Source organism: Nyctereutes procyonoides, unplaced genomic scaffold, assembly GCF_905146905.1.
Source record: "Nyctereutes procyonoides isolate TBG_1078 unplaced genomic scaffold, NYPRO_anot_genome, whole genome shotgun sequence".
In the NCBI taxonomy this organism is placed as follows: Eukaryota; Metazoa; Chordata; class Mammalia; order Carnivora; family Canidae; genus Nyctereutes; species Nyctereutes procyonoides.
In genome coordinates, this window is record NW_026575024.1 from 13,044,684 (window position 1) to 13,060,020 (window position 15,337).

The window sequence follows — 15,337 nt, forward strand, 5'->3', positions numbered from 1 at the left end:
ATGCCCATGAGGGACCTTATTAGGAAGGGTCATGAGAAAGCTCTAGAACTCAATTATGGTGATCGTTGCACAACTCGGGAAATTTAAAAATCAATCAGCAATGTGCTTAAAGTGGGTGAATTTTATGGTATGTAAACTATATTTCAATAAAGTTGTTTTCGAAAAAATACCCACATCTAGGCCCATGGCTACCCCCACTAAATCAGACTCTCTGGTTCGAGGCCTGGGCTGAGACCCACACTCTAATGTCACGGGGACTCCAGGCATTTCATTTCACTGCCACCATCACTCATATATTTACCCTAAGGGAGGAGGAGTGACCCCATTCATTTTCTGGGGCTGCCCTAACAACCATCACAAACTGGGTGGCTTCAAACCACAGCAATGTATTCTGTCTTAGAGTCCTGGAGCCCATATGTCTGAAATCAAAGTGTCCTTAGGGTCATGCTCCCTCCAGAGGTTCCAGGGAGGATCCTTCCTTGCCTCCTCCAGCTTCTGGCACTTGCCCACAGTCCTCAGCGTTCCTGGGCTTACAGCTGCATCCCTCTTGAGCCTGCCTCCTTCCCTTTGTCTATGTCCCTGTTTTCTCTTCTTACAAGGACACCAGTCACTGGGCTGGGGGCTGGGGGCTGGGGGCTGGGGGCTGGGGGCTGGGGGCTGGGCCCACCCTTATCCTGTATGAACTCATCTTAACTATTTACATCTGCAAAGACCCTTTCTCCAAATAAGGTCATGTTCTGAGGTTCTGGATGGACCTGAGTTCCAGACAGACACTATTATTCAACTCAGTACAGTGAGAACGGGACCCTAGGGAACCTTGCTAGGACCAGACGACCTGGGGACAGGTGTGGCCCCTTTCTGCCTCACTTCCTGCAGTAACTGTGCCTCCATCAAGACCCCAGGCCTCCTCCAAGAAACAAGTCTAAGGTGCCACCAGGTGCCACCATAGGGACTGTGCAGGTGTGACATGGTGATTTCTATGTGTCAGCTCTGGGGATTCCTCGGGGGCTCCTGAGCATGGGGGGATGGGAAGGAGGAAGAAGAGGAGGAAGAGGCATGTGGCCCACAAGGCTGGAACCCTTTATTCTGTCCCTTTATGTTAAAAGTCTACCAACAGCGGCCCTAAACCAGGATGCTTCTCACAGCCTCCACAGTGACCAGGAGAGGATCAAAAAGGATACAGAGGTTATGGAGAGAAGTCTATATCCTCAGGGTCAGGGTGTAAGATACCCGTGAAATGATGGCAAGTCACACAAGCACACAGCTCCCAACTCAGGCCCGTGACCCAGACGGGGCCAATTTCAGTGCCCTGTGTTATGTCCTGGGGCTAAATGACTTGTTCAGGCAGACATGTGGAAAATAAGCCAGGTCAGTGGGATGCAGTCCTGGAATTCTGCTTAAAAAAAAAAAAAAAAAAAACAGGGTTGAGAGATAATGAGGTGAAATGGGAGGATTTATTGGCTCACAAAATTGAAAGTTCCAGTGTTATCTTTCCAGCTTCAGGCACAGCTTGACCTAGGTTTTCACACATGCACTTGTTTCCTATTGCTGCATGACAAATTGCCACAAACTTGGCAGCTTAAGCCAATTTGGATTTATTATTGCACTGTCCCCATGGGTCAGAAATCTGGCCATGGGTTGGCTGGATCCTCTGCTCAGGGCCACAGCAGACTGAGATCAGGGTCTGGCTTCAATGTCATTTCATACTCTGGGTCCTCTTCTAAACCCCCCGGCCGTGGAAGAATTTAGTTCAACTTTTAGTTATAGGACAATGATTCCTGCTTGTTTGCTGTCTGTCATGCAAAAGCCACACCCTGTCAAGGGGCCTTTTCCATAGGATGGAATTTTGCCCTTTCCAGGCCAGCTGGAGCATCTCTGATTCCAGGAAAGGCTCGGTCCCTTTAAGGATTTACACCTGATTGGGTCAGACTTGCCCAGGACTATCCCTCTTTTGATTCATTCAAGTTCAACTGAATTACATCTTCAAAATCCCTTCCCCTTAACCTAATCATGGGAATGAAATCTGTCATATGCATAGTCCTGCCCACGCACAAGGGGAGGGAACGTACACCATTACAGGGCCCGCGTACTAGAGAGGCAGGAATGTTGGGTGCCGCCTTAAAATCACAGTACAGTTTGTCTACCTCATGGCTCTGCTTCTGCTTCAGTTCTAAGCCTACACGTGGCATCCGGTGGCTTCTTAATGATCACCCAATTCAAACCCAGAAGTAAGAAAGCTCCTGTCACTCAATAGAGCAAATGAAAATGGGCCATTGATTCCCAATGGCTCAAAATGGATCATGTGCCCATGTCTGAACCAATCACTGGTCAGAGCGTGGAGCACACAGACTGGCCGAGTCTGAGGCCTGTGCCCAAATCTGGAGCAAGGGGCCAGAGCCCCGCCACAGAGGCTCAGGGATTGAAAATAGAGTAGGAACCAGTTTTCCCAAAGGAAAGTAGAGTTCTTGTTATAAAACTGGACAAACAGACCCTGGAAGCATCCCCTTTCTCCCACCAAAGTAAATATCTATGTATTCCATGCACACTCTCCGGGATAAACGATCTTATTTCCAGTCAGATGCAATTTTTATTGTTCAAATTTCCAAACATTTTCCCTGATTCCTAACTCATATGTTATTGCAACTTTAGCTTAAAAACTTGTGTCTCCCTACATGCCCCTGCATATGTTCATCTGCACTGAATATCCTTTTTTTTAATGCACAGGCCAATAAGGTAAAATTCCTAACAGTCTACCCTCCAAGGGCAGAGAGAGGAGACCTGCAGAGTCAAACCCCATGCCACTGGTTCACTCTCCTCCAACGGGGAGAGGAGGCTCCTTTGTCCCCTCCTGCCCCCAGTTCTCATGCCTCACTCCTATGTGAGCCTCCAAGGGCCAGACTCAGGGGTGTGAGCCAAAATATTTAGCAACGGGCCCTGACGCATCAGCTCAGATGCCCACTGTAAACAAGCAGAGCCTTTCCCAGGCCAAATGTTGACCTGACCAGCCTCTCAGAGGGCAGCATGTGGCCAACAGTGTGGCCACATCAGCACTTCCAAGAAGTTTTCCCTGGGGCATTATGCTTGGAGGCCGTTTCTGTGTGAGCCTGTGCATGGCCAATGGTGCTTAAAATCACAGGCTTCTGGCCAGCCGACTTAACATTAATTATAAGTGCACAAGGAAGGCGGGTTGTTATGTGCCAAGCACTGTTCTAAGCACTTTGTATATAAACTCATTAATAAGTCACAACAACCCAAGGAAGTAGAGACTATGTCATTATGCCCATTTGGCAGAGGAATTTAAAGGACGGAGGCCCAGAGCGACACACAACTGGTGAGTGGTAGTCCTGGGACTGAACCTCTGTGGCTTTGCCTCTGAACACTGGGGTCCCAACCTGTTTTACCACTTCTGTTTGAAAACATCACACACAGCTATATTCATTCATTCGTTTCACAAATACCTATGGAATACCGACTGTGTGCCAAACACTGTAATGGACGCTAGGCCTACGACAGCAGACAAACCAGATGCAGCCCCTGCTCTCCTGCAGCTAGTGTGGGGTGCAGATGGGGGAGGGGGCGCTAAATGGACTGTGGTCATAGACACGGAATAAAAACAGAATTTTTTTTTAAACAGAATTGTTTATAAGTGGTGTATATAGAAAGGCAACAAAATAAGAAGGGAGAATAGAGAGTGCAGGAGACCAGGAAACATCTTTAGGTAAAACAGGCAGGAGAGGACTCTCAGAGAGATGACATCTGAGATGAGATCTGAATGATGACAAGGAGCCAAAGCAGAGAGAGGGCACTGGCAAGTGCAAAGGCCCTGAGGCAGAAAGAGGCTTAAGGAATAAAGAGAAAGACACCTTTGTGGCTCTGTTAATGTGAGCCAGCTGAGGAATGATTATGGAATTACTGTTCATTTCCTCAGGTGTGATAATGAAGGGGAGGTAATCTGGGAGACCAGCTTATTCGCAGGAGATGCACGCTCAGGTCGCAAGGGGTGATGTGCCATAATGACTTTTTTTTTTTTTCCCAAATGGTGCGGCAACACACAATCCACATGTGGCAAAACATTAACAACTGTTGATTCCAGGTGGAAGGTATAGCATACCCACTGTACTCTTCCTTCAACTTCTTGGTTTGTTTTTTTTTTTTTTTTTTTTTTTTTTTTTTTAGAGTAAAAATAGAAGACAGAACCCTACCTTGTCCACAGATTTGCAGCTGTGCTGCCCGGGGCCACGTTACTCATTTTTAATACTCAATTACCTGTGGATTAATACTTGTGTGCCCCGTTTCATCACATCACAAATTACACGAAATTCACGTATTTAATCTTTTTTTTGCCTACTTAATCCCAAAGAGAACGAGCAGCGTATTGTTAAGCAACTAGACAAATTGTCACTGTTATCTGTGTTCCTTACTGGAGGCAGCGTGACTGTCTTTCATTGGTAAGAATTCAGAATAAACATCATGGCTCTTTGAGATCACTCATAAGCAGCCCCCAGGAGACTGCAATTACACCCATTTATAATTCTCCTACCTCCCAATCTAACCCTTGATTCATGAATGTGCACTTTTAGGCGTCGGGCGTTAGAATAAATTAGACTATACAATTACGTGCAATTAAGGGGGGAAATGGGTACCGTGCTGCAAAGATTAGCCCTGTTTTGCTGAAGTAAAAGTACGTCTGTGTCAGCGAGCCAGCCCAGGGAGGCAGCATGAAATACAATTAATGTTCTTCTGACTTAATGGGGGTTTATGGTGGCTGTTTTTCATTATCACAGTATCTCAAGAAATATAAACAGTTTCTCCCTAATGCGATTGCATTTCTACCGACAAGACAGCTTGGGTCTAAGTGAAAACTCCGCAGAATTAACCACAAATGTATCACGTTATGGATGATGCTGGGATTTGTCTTTTAAACCCCGTGCAAGACTGTCCCCACTCAGGAGCTGAGAGAAGTTGGATCCCAAGCCCCTGGCGGTGGGTGACTCCGTGACCTCTGCTGCTTCTGTGCCAAGCTGGCTCGGGTTATTAAAGCCACCTGTGCCCCGGTTCGGGGGCTCACTCACATTCCCAGGCCCCCCCTCTGCAGCCATGTTTCTACTTTTAACACTTCTCCTTCACATGCCAATTTGTTTGAGACATGTTAAAAGCTTGACTTTTACAACCTCATAAAATCCCATCTCCTCCAACCCAAACGCAGCCAGAAGTGCTCGGACAATCAGATTGAGTTTCAGCCTCTTGACTGTGAAAACACACAGCAGGAGTGATTCTTTTTTTTTTTCTTTTTTTCTTTTTTTAATTGTTGTATAGGAGTTCCGGAAATAAAACAGCATTCTGGCTTTGCGAGGGGGGTAGAGCCGGCCAGGCCTTGTGCGCAGAGGGCCGCCAAGGAACTCCCGGAAGGATGAAATGAGGCGTGTGGGTGTCAACAGAAAGGTCCCCGCAAGGTTAGACCAGCGAGGGGGTGGGGAGTCAGGACTGGCATGAGGAGCCTGAAAAGCCCGATTATCCAGCCAGGACGCTCACAGAGAGGGGTGCCGTCAGGGTGGCGAGGGACAGGAGGAGAGAGGCTGTCCCGGGCCATGGGGTTGGAGACAGGCCGGGGCTGGACTGTCAGGAGGCCAGAGGGTCCCGAGAACCACACTGGGGCCCCACCCGGGCCCCGGCTCAGTGGCTGAGCGACTTCCCAGGCTGGGGGACATCTGAGCCCCTGAGTCCCCCCTCGTCTCCCAGGCACACACTGAGCTCTCCCTCGTGCCTGGAAGGGAGCTGGAAAAATCAGGCTGAGGCCTCAGACCCAGAGGACCAGGGAGTTTGCTGTGAATTATGGGAGTGAGACGTGGCCAGAGGGCACTTTGCAGACCTTTGACTCTGGGAGCCTCTGAGCTGGTGAGTGAAGTCCTCACCTGAAACCGGACCCACAGCGTCTGCCTACAGTGAGGACACGCACATGTGCTTGCACACGCACATGTGCACAGGCGCGCATACACACACGGACATGTGTCCATGCACACAGATATACACACACAAAGAGACACACATAAGATCTGTCTCCTTTCTAAGGAAGGATAAGGGGCAAAACACAGATGTTCGGTCTTTGAACAGCAACAATGGAAAGAACAAATATCCAAAAATGATAATCAAATGACATCACCTCCACCTCCACCCCACCTACAGCCCCATGTAGGGTACTGTGAGCTGCCCCTCCTCTCCTGGGGTTCCCTGATGGGGAGAGAAGGATGGAGGAGAAAATTGTGGGCAGGGCCCCATTTAGGGAAAAGGAGAGCTGCGTTCATGAACTTGAGGCCCAAAGGAAGGAAGGCAGTGTATTTTTTTAACTTTTTTGTGGTAGACATCTCCCCACCTCTGAAATATTCTCCAATGTAAAAAGCAGGCAAGAGACAGATCTTACCTCCCTCCCCACTCCAGGCCCCAGACTTACCCCACGAGGCTCGGAGGACCCAGGTAGAAAACTACTGTCACAGGAGATATATGTTCCAAAACCAGGCACAGTCTCAGATGGGTTAAAATCCCACTTGCCAACTTTGTGACCTTGGGCACGACCCTTGACCTTTGTAAGCATGAGTTTCTTGAAAAATTGTTACAAGGATGACATAAGATAACCTGATAGAAACACTCAGCAACAGAGCACAGAATCTACTGGAACTGTACTTTTCCTATGGGAATCCCAGCCCCATGTGGCCGGTCGGAATCTTGGGACATGGTAAGCGTAAAACATACACCGGATGCCAAAGACGCCATAAGAAAAAGGAACGTAAAAGATCTCATTAATAATTTTTATATTGATTGCATGTTGAAGTGATATTTTGGATAGGCTAGGTTAAGCATATTATTAAAAGTTAATTTTGCCTCTTCCTTTTTTCACTTTCTCATGCAGCTACTAGAACATTTTAAATTACAACCATGGCCTGTTTGATGCTTCGACCAGACTGCGCTGTACTAGAAGCTCTGCAGTAAATGTGTCCTTCCTTCCGCAGAGATGAAGCAGAAGGGAAGGGAGTCCCCATTATTTTTTGGTCCGTGATGACAAAGAAGCAAGCCCGACATTTTGTTCTAAGGCAAAAGAAAGGCAGAAAGAAGGTCAGCAACCTCAGTGGTACCAAAAGTGAGGTCAGAATTTGCTTTAAAAAAAAAAAAAAAAGAAGAAGTTTCAGGTTTTCCTGATTTATCTAGGCTGTAAATTGATCTGGGGTGGCTAAGAAGGGAGGTTACGGTGGGGACTCTAGCGCCTCCAGCTGGGTTAGAACATCCAATTTGAATGTCAAATAGACAAAGACATTTCGGTACCCATCAGGACCCTCCTCTATTTTTATTTACTAAATACGACACCCCTAACTTGCACTAAGGCCGAGAAAAGAGACGCAGAGCTGCAAAGTAAGTGGCCTGGGACTTAGCAAAACCCTGGAGCCCAGCTTCTCCGGTTCAAATCCCGGGTCCGTCATTTAACAAGTGTCTGACCTTGGGCCGGTTACTTAACCTCTCTGTGACTTGGCCTCCATATCTGTGTTATGGGCACAATAATATTCCCCTTGTAAGATTATTGGGTCTACACTAAGTCGCCGGTGCCTGCGAGCGCACCTAACTGCGGCAGCGTCTGCCTCCCCTCGGCAGCTCAGCGCCCTCCCTGCTGCTGCCCGGTGGATGTCCGCGGGCTCCTTGCCCACCCGGGTCAGCCCCGTCCCGCTCCGGCCTCTGCTGTGGCACTGGGGCCCGTGGAAACCGCGGTGGACAGCACCACCTTGAGTCGGATTCCTCCCCTTTCGGAGGAGGAAGCCGGTTTCTCCTTGCTTTCCTATTCCCGGGCCACCCCTGGGCAACGGCAGCTCTTTTCACTTGAGTTCAAGTTAGTCCCTCGGGAAGCCTCCCGGGCGCTGGGCAGTTCAGCCTGCGGTCTAGCTGGGGGCTCGGGCTGCAGCCGGCGGCTCCAGGGGCCAGGTGCGCGGTGAGGGGCGAGCCGACCGCCGGGCTCTCGGCAAAGGGCGGTCGGGTGTTTGCGGACCCGGGCGAGCCCTCGTGAAAGCGGGTAAAAGAAAACACTCACTGACGCGTCGTTGCGAGGGGAGCGCCGGGCCGGGGCTGCCTCCTTCCCCTTCGCGCTCCGGGGAGGAGGGCAGGGCCCGAGGCAAGCCCGTCCCCGTCCCCGTCCGCCGCCCGCGGACCCGGGACCCGGACCCGGGCCCCGGCCTCCTCGGTCCTTGGTTTATCAGCGGTGCGCCCCCGTCGGTGTTGCACACACGCGCCCGCACACACACACGCGCGCACGCGGCCCTCCCTCCTCCAGCTCCCGGGCGAATCCCACAGCGGCTCCGACTCTCGGCCGAGGGCGAGCGGAGCGGGTGTGAGCCGGTGAGTGTGCGCCGGGTCCCGGCGGGGGTGCGCGCTCGGCGGCGGGAGCGCGGCCCGCGGGTCCCCAGGCGTCGGCGGCGGGAGCTGCCCCGCGCGGGGCCGGACTTCGGGGCCCGGGCCGTGCGCCCCGGGGGCGGCGGGACCTGCCGGCCCGGCTACGCGTGCACCGAGCCCGAGGTAGCGCGGGGGGGGGGGGCGCCGCGGGGGGGTCCGACCCGCACCCCCACCCCCCCCCGCCCCCGCCCCCAGCAGGCCGCCCGCCGCCCCGGCTCCGGCTCCGGCGCCCCCGCCCGCGCTCGCCTTCCCCTCGCGGAGGCCAGAGGGCGGGGCCGGGGCCGGGGCGCGGGGGCGGCCGGGGCAGCGCGGCCCGCGGGCTGGGGCGATGCGCGAGCGGCCCGGGCGGGGCGCGGAGCCGGACTTCGGCGAGGGCGGCGCGCCGGGGCGGGGGCGGGGGCGGGGGCAGGGGCGGCGGGGGGGCGGGAGGAGGCGGAGGGCGGGGAGGAGGCGCGGCGGCGGCACTCGCCGGGGATGCGGCGGCGGCGGCGGCGGCGGCGGCGGCAGCAGCAGCGGCGCGGAGTCCCCTGCGCCCCGGGGCCCGGCCGGGCTGCGGCAGAGGCGGCGGCGCCCCGCGCGGGGTGAGGCCGGCGGGGCCGTGCGCGCCGGTGAGTGGGTGAGTGGGGCGCGCGGGGCGCGCGGGGCCGGGGTGGGCGGGGCGGGCCGGGCCGGGCCCCAGCCGCCGCAGCGCCGCCCAGGTGAGCGGGGCCGGTCCCGACCGCCCGGCCCCGGCGCGGCGCGGAGCGGCGCGGAGCGCGGAGGGGGGTGGGAGGCCCCGGCGCCGGCGGACCGCGGGGGGTGACCCGCTTGACCCCGCCGGCGGCCGGGCGGGCGGGCGGGAGGGCGAGGACTTCCCACCGCGGCCCTGACCCGCGGAGGGCGCCGGCCGCGGGGTGGGGGTGGGGGTGGGGGTGTGGGCCCCGACCCCCCGACCCCCTCGAGTGCCGGGAGCGGGCGGACCCGCTGGAAGCCGGGGCACGTGGGGCTCGTCCAGGCGGGACCCGGGAGGCGCCGGGCCGGAGCTTCGCGTGACCGGGACGCGCGGACAGGATCGAAACGACAAACTTCCTCCCAGGCCAGGTCAGAGCCACTTCTCCTCGCCCTGTCGACCGCGGTCCCTCCAGGCTCCCGAGGCCTTCAGAAGGGACAGTGAGGCGATTTCTAGGAGTGCACTTTTTTTTTTCTTTTCTGGATTTTTTTTTTTTTTGATAATTCTTTATAGTAGTTCATTCGTTCTGCAAGCGTCTGTGGAGTATGTCCTCGGGCCCGGAACCCCCGTTAGTTCCAGGGAAAGGCGACGATCAGGGTCTAGTTCCTGATGGCTTCACTCTGAGAGCAGCCTAGTAAAGAGAGACGGTCCTACATACGGAAAATGTAAAGAGACACCCGCAAATCCTGGTGGGGCACAGTGACCTCTCTGCAATTTCCTACCTGCCCAAAGACAAGACCCGGTCGGTCGCCTGCACCCAGTAGGACGACCCTCAGCCTCCTCTTCCTCTTTCCTGACAGTTCTGCATCCTTCCCTGCCCCCTCTCCTCTCTCTCTCCAGCAGCTTGTTTTAATCACCTTTTGAGTTAAAAGTCAATATTTAATTAACCAAGTAATTACATTCAGCTTATGCTTGAATCTGGGTATTTGCACATCTGTGCATGCCCGGGTGTCCACCCCGGCCCCCTCCATCCGCCCCAGCCTCTGCCCCTCAGTGCCACCCTCCCTTCCTTTGGGGCAGTGAAGGGGAGGCTGCTCTTGAGCGGGTGCTCTGGGGACAGAGAAGCAGGTAGGATGGGCTTTCCCTGGAGGGCAGCAAGAGTCCCTCTCATCTCGCGGTTAATAGTGAAGGGGATTTCTTACTGCATCTCCACTACCCATCACAGAACCACTGGAGGGCTTTAATTAAATGAAAGCCATTCCTATGTGTGTAAAGGGGGGTGGGAAAGATGGGCTGGAGACCACTCACCTTGTAAGGGAAGTTCTTCCAGCTTTTCTTGTCCTAATCCTGGAGAACACTGGTCAAAACAGCTGGTCCGGGGGTGTGAGTTAGTATTTCTACTAAGCAGTTGGAAGGGCACCCATCTCCGTGGACTTTTGCACATGAAGGATCTGCCTTCCTTGGGCCAAGTTTATGTACATAAATGCCCGGTGTTGACATAACTGCCAAGGCTGAGAGTCATTGTGGGTTTGGTGTTTGGGCTTTGCATATAGTTTTGGGGTTTTTTAAATTCGAATTTATGGCTTTTTAAAACCCCTAATAACATGTTAAGTTTTCAGACTTAAGGATTGAATACTGAGTTAATTGTAAAAAGCCTGGGCTTGGAGGAGGCCAGGGTGGCTGTGTGTGTGTGTGTGTGTGTGTGCACGTGCTTGAGTACGCACACGTGTCCCCTGCCCAACAGCTCTGTTCAGCCGTCATCTCATCCCAAGGACCTCTTTAAAGTACAATTGCACACCCTGACGCGTGTGCCTTTTGATTTAGGAGGTGACATTTCCCTTTTCCTTTCCCTAGGTGGGTTTAATTTATCTGTCTGGACATGCCTCAAGGGGGCAGCTCCTGGTCTCCTAAGTTAGCCGGCCTGGAATATCACCCAAGTCTGTTCTTAGTCCTCCAGAAAGAAAGCCTTGTCTTCCAGAAGAATAGCAAAATTCCTAAGCAGCTTGTAGTTCACAGGAAAAGCTTACTCTAGACTTAGGACGATAGATAACACCTATGCAGGGTTTTATAAGCCAAACACTGATCTAGCCCCCATTACCTAATAACTCACTTAAGTCACACAAAAACCCTGTGAGCCAGGTCCTGTGATTTTCATCATATTAAAGAAGAGGAAATTGGAGGCACAAGGTTGGTGAGTTGCTGACAGTTGATCAGGGTAGAGCCCAGTTATAAGGGGCCCTGAGTTTCCAGGGTCCACTCTGACCCACTGCACTCTCCTCCCTCCGTGCCCTTGGTCTTTCTTTCCCCCAAGCGTCAAAGAAGTACATGCTCAGTGAAAGAAAACACATTTAGACAATAAAAGTTTGAAAGGGAGAAGCCCATCAGTAATCCTACTTCCATCGAAAAATCCCCACGATTTGGGGGAATCTTAGATTTGGTTCGCGGGGAGGGCTTTGCCTGGCTATGTTTTCTGCCAATTCGCGCACACACCCCTAGTTAGAAAGCAAAGGGGCAAGTCAAATGTGGCTGATAGAAAAAAGCATGACATCTGAGGTGAAGGTTTCTGCCGGCTGAAGGCACAGTGGTGGGAGGATTAAAATTCTAGAGGTGAGGCCCTCTTGTGGTTGGAGATGGAGTCACATTGGCCTGACCCTGGAGAGGTGGCCCTGAGCTTCCCAGTTTTGTATCAAGCTTGGGCCCTGGGTGGCTGGTCCACATTGGAAAGGACCGCCTCAGTGCTGACCTGCAGGTGAGGGAGGGCGGCCTCACCTGAGCCTGCCTGCCTTGTGATGAACCCTGCCTGGGGAGTCTGCAAGGCCCCTGATCGGATTCAAGGCGCTCCCTAATTGGAAGATCATTAGGATCGTTATAATTAATTGACATCCTGATAAATGGCGTGATTGCCTAATTGGGATGGTTGCTAGGGAACTAGGCCTCACTTGGAACCCAGAGGGGAAGTGGCTTTGGGCTGGCTGCAGTGGGTGTTAGGGTTACACACCCAGCAGGGAAGGGGGGGTGGGGAGGCAGGGCACAAAAGCAGCCTCCACCAGCATCTGTCCGTGTTTACTGAGCAGCTGCTGTGTGCAAGTCGCAAATGGAATATCAGGGGTATTTTCATAAAAGGACTGTAAAGTAATCAGGATCCTTTCTCATACGCAACAGAAAGAGAAAAAATCTCAAAGCAGCATAAGGCCAAAAGAAAGGGACATGTTGGCTTTTATAACCAAAGAATGTTCAGGTAACTCTAGCTTCAGGCACAGCTGGGGTCAGGGCTCAGATTCTGTGATGAGTATCGGTTCCTCTGCATTTCTGCTCGTCCTTCCACGGGGCTCGTTTCCCTCTGGCTCCAGGGGTGGGCAGGCTCTGGCTCCATGGCTAGGGGAGCCAGACTGCCTGGCTACCTGCCCAGCTGTGTGATCTGGGGAGTATTAGTTAACCTCTCTGTGCCTCGGTGTTGTCATCCAGCAAATGACGAGGATCGTAGCACTTCTCTCCTGGTTTGTGGTAAAGGATGAAACGAGATCATCAATGTCAAGTGCTTAGCACGGCGTCTGAGCTCGGCAGGCTCTCGGTGAACACTGGCTGTTATCATAATTGAGGTGTCCGGGTTGGCTGCTGAAGAGCGGTCCTCTTGTCCTCTCCAGGTCAAGCCCAACAGGAAAGAACAAGCCTCTTTTCTGGAAAGCCCATCCTCGCCCAGGCGTCCCTCTGAGGGGACTGGTGTATGTCATGTGCTCACACCACGCCAATGCTGGCCGAGGGAATGAGTTGGCTGGGCTCCCGGGCCCCACCCTGGAGCTGTGGAGAGAGCGACTGAGCCCCCGAAGCCCTGGAGAACATAAGTTAGGGGGATCCCAGTGAAAGGAAGCCCACTGCAGGGGAGGCAAATAGCCGATACCTACGATGAAGGGAAACGCAGATGTGGTCAGATGGACCTGTTGCCGTTTCAGTCAAGGTTAGGGCAGCGTGGAAACATCTGCTGGGTGGGCAGTGTCCCCTCCGTCTCCACTGGGATCAGCAGGCACTGGAAACCTGGCTTTTCTGCTTTAGTGTCTGAAATATACAGCCTGGCCTTGATTCTGTGTTTTCTGGTGGCCAGGGGCAGTGTTTGCCCACCCTCCCACCATGAGAATCCTCTGAAGATATTTGTTAAAAAAAAAAAAAAAAAAAAACACAAAATCCTGGGCAGCCCGGGTGGCTCAGCGATTTGGTGCCACCTTCAGCCCAGGGCGTGATCCTGGGGACCCGGGATCGAGTCCCACGTCAGGCTTCCGGCATGGAGCCTGCTTCTCCCTCTGCCTGTGTCTCTGCCTCCTCTGTTTCTCAAATAAATAAAATTTAAAAAAAAAACCCACAAAATCCAGACCCTGCTGATCAAACTCCCAAGGAGGGCCCTGCCTGCTGGAGAGTGAACCAGAGTAGCCCCTGTGTGTCCTGCCTCAGCAGGGAGGCTCGGGAAAGGGGACCCTGAGGGATGACTATCTTGTCTTCCTGCCTGATGCAGGGGCTGTCAGGGGGCAGGGGAAATACCCTGTGTGAGGTTAAGGGTGAGAAGGCATCAGGAAACTGCTGTCCAGTGCAAGAGAGCCTTCCTTCTATTTGTCCACGCACACGTGTTTATCGAGCAGCTGCTATGTGCCAGGCACAGGTTGGGCATCCAGATGAACAAGAGAACACCTGCTTTGTGGGACTTACATCCCAGAGGATGAAAAGCAGATAATACATATACAAGCAAAGCCCACAAATGAGACTCTTTTGGGAAGTGACAGGCTCTACAGTGAAAAGAAATAGCCTATGATGGAGAATTGGCTGTGTGATGGGGGAGGGGCGGGGAACAGGCTCTGGCAGGTTAACCTCAGAGGAGACCTTTCCCGGGATGTGACCTCTGAGCTGTGACCTAAATTTTGAGAATGAGCCAGCCTCAGAAAACTCTGAGGGAAGAGCATTCCAGCTAGAGGGAAGTGGAAGTAGACAGGAGTGGCCTGAGACACCTGTTCAAAACACAGAAACCTGGTGGGGAGGGGACAACAGAAGATGAGGTCAGTGGGGAGAAATTTAGATCTTATTTCAAAGGAAAGGAAAACCGTTGAGTTTTAAGCTAGGGGACGATATGGTTTGTGTTTTAGAAAGATCTTCACGGCTCTCCTGGGAGGGATGCTCTGCAGGTGGCAGCTGGGACAGGTGGGTGGAAACTGATCCTGGCCTAGGTGGCCGTGCTGTCAGCGGACATGGAGTGAAATAGGTGGATTGGAGATCATTTTGGAAGCAGAGCCAGCAGAACTTTCTGGTGCCTTCCATGTTCAGAATGAAGGAAAACGCTGTGGCTTCTCAACCAGGGGCAATTTTGCTCAGACACCCCCACCCCCACCCCAGGGACATTTAGCAATGTCTGGAGACATTTTTGGTTGTCACAGCTGGGGAGAGGTTGCTATAGGCATCTAGCAGGTGGAGGCCAGGGCTGCTGTTAAACACCCCCCAGTGCACACAGGGGCCCCCATGACAGATAATATTGACCATTGTGCCTGCCGGGGAACCAGAGGCGATTAGACCACCTGCGGGGCATGGGGGATGATCCAGAATCAGTCATGGCATTGTTGGGTTTGAGATGACATGGGGGTCTGAGCACTCAGTGGCTGTTGTTTATGCGAGTCTGGGGCTGGTGGCCTAAGTCTGGGAGTTTTTGGAGCACCGATGTTATTTGAGGCCATGGGACTGGGATCGTCTGGGGAAATGTATTTTGTTCTCTAGTATGGTCCCCTCCTCCCACCATGCCTGTCTTGCATCTATTTGATGAATTTCTTTAGCACACCCCACATGCTCACCTCTTTATGATACTCCTGAGAAATTCCCAAAAGCCCAGGCTGAGCCTCCACTTGTCCATCTCCTCATTGCTCAGTGATTAGCAGACACTACAACAGATGCCCTTGGGGATCTAAGGTCAGGTGGGCTCTTGGGCCTCGCAGGCAATATGGTACCTGCTTGGTACTTCCTGTTGGCGTGGTCTTCAGAGCTTCTCCTCCAGTCCAGACCCAGACTAAATAGAATTCTCTCTAACCAGAGACCACCACCATTTTGAATTCTACATAATCTCTTAATACGATTCCAAAACACATGTTGTCCGGTGGCCCTGGCCTCTGACGTATAGCTTTGTCTTATGAAAGCCTGGCTCACTGCTTTGTTATACCTGGGCCCTGCTTGCAACATAGGTAGGTTCTACCCCAAACCAGAGTCATGAGTAGGTCTTGTAAGTGAGTTGATGGA

At 53.0% G+C, this 15,337-nt stretch overlaps 1 protein-coding gene across 3 annotated transcripts in view; it reads left to right on the forward strand.

The window, feature by feature from the left end:
* Positions 1-8,299: 8,299 nt before the first annotated feature.
* Positions 8,300-15,337, forward strand: part of SULF2 (sulfatase 2) — a 117,674-nt gene continuing 110,636 nt past the window's right edge. The window contains exon 1 of one of the 3 annotated variants that reach the window (XM_055303349.1): positions 8,300-8,373. The gene's annotated coding sequence lies outside the window, so the exon portion shown is untranslated. Of the gene's footprint in view, positions 8,374-8,912; positions 9,036-9,362; positions 9,508-15,337 lie in introns of those variants that run through there. The other 2 variants (XM_055303323.1, XM_055303333.1) reach the window with 2 other exon arrangements.